Raw genomic sequence first — 1674 nt, forward strand, 5'->3', positions numbered from 1 at the left:
TTTAATTTTAGTTTTCCTACAATTTAAAAAAACATAAAAAATTATAATATTGAGGTATATTGCTCATCTCATTCCTATAAAAAAATCTTACACTTTTTTTATGTAATGTATTTGTTAAATAATTTAATTTGATGCTTATAAAAAAATTTTACACGTACATATTATATAATAAATATTAAAAATTGTTATATTTTGTAAAAATAAATTAAATATGTGTAAATTAAAATTAAATTTAAAAAATATTTTATTTAAAATAATTTATAGTACAGAAGATTTGGATGTTGGAGTTGTATAAGGTGACATTTTTATTTGGTGGTTTGATTTTTACATTTGTTTTAGTCGATGGACTTTTAGTCTTCTTATGTGGCGCTCGTCCTCTTTTTTTTATTGGTTGTTGTTAGAGTTGTTGCTTTTTTCTTTCTGTGGTAGGTTATTGTAAAGACATGCTTTTTTATGAATTGTTGAGTTTGATGCACTTTCTATTGTGTTGTTTGTTCCATCTTTGTATGTATGTTCTTCTTCCGAAGATGTGTCTTGAATTTGTATGGTTTTCTTTCTCCTTAATCTCTTGATGAGTGGTGCTTCAATGTCGTTATTTTTTTGGAATGTCATTAGATTTGAAGCAGTTGTGCCCAATAAGTTTTTTGCTTCACCATCAAATAGTACAAAAGTTGTTGTAACACTTTGATCTAAAACCTTTAATTGAATTTTGAACTTAAAATAAGTATCGGGTTAGTAACTAATAATTTGATAGATGAGATTATGAAAAGTATATAGAGTTACTTTATTGTTGGATATTGTGGTGTTTGATTACATGTGCCACAAATGTAATTGTTTTTTTTTTATATGCTTTCTTCTGATACTTTTTACATTCAACATAGTTCCATCCAAATTTGTCATCAATTTCGTTTATATTTGCTAAAATTGTGAAGATCTTTTTCTATTCCAATATTCAATTTATGTTATTATTAGGTATATGATATTTGAGTAAGTATGAATATATGATGCATGTTGTGAGTTTTTTTTTTGTCATACCTGATCATTAGATTCTCATTGCATAGTCATTAGATCTTTGATAGTTATTCGATTTATAATCATTTTGCTCTGAAAGAATGATGCTCTATTGAGTTACTTTTAGATGTGTAGTTCAAAAATAAATTTTTTTTGCTAAATTTAATATTATTTGAAGGAATAGTGATAAGAGACTTATATAAGTAGTTTAAATAGTATAGAATTTAAATACTTATAACATAAAATTTATTATGATTAATAATATTATTATGATATTTGTAATATAGATGTTTATTACCTTTAGTGAGTTATTTATAAAAATTAATAAATTAATTGTTGGGATTATAAATTTATTCTATTGCTTATAACGGTAAGATATAATAAATACAGGAATATGAATTCAATATATTTGTAGGTTACAAAGTTATTGTATTGTATTTTTTAGTTTTTTATTTGTATATTTTATTTTTTTATTAATTTGGAAATAATAGTTAATTTGGCAAGAATTGAGTAGTTGATTCTAAAATTTTGCCAAGTAAGCGATATCGCCGACATGGTATTAGTAGGAGGAAAGAAATATCTTAAAAAAAAAGAAATGTCTTAAAAATAACGTGGGTAAACTTATGCATTTACTTTTATATATTAAGAATAGATTATTATCAC

This window comes from Arachis ipaensis, chromosome B09 (genome assembly GCF_000816755.2).
Source record: "Arachis ipaensis cultivar K30076 chromosome B09, Araip1.1, whole genome shotgun sequence".
In the NCBI taxonomy this organism is placed as follows: Eukaryota; Viridiplantae; Streptophyta; class Magnoliopsida; order Fabales; family Fabaceae; genus Arachis; species Arachis ipaensis.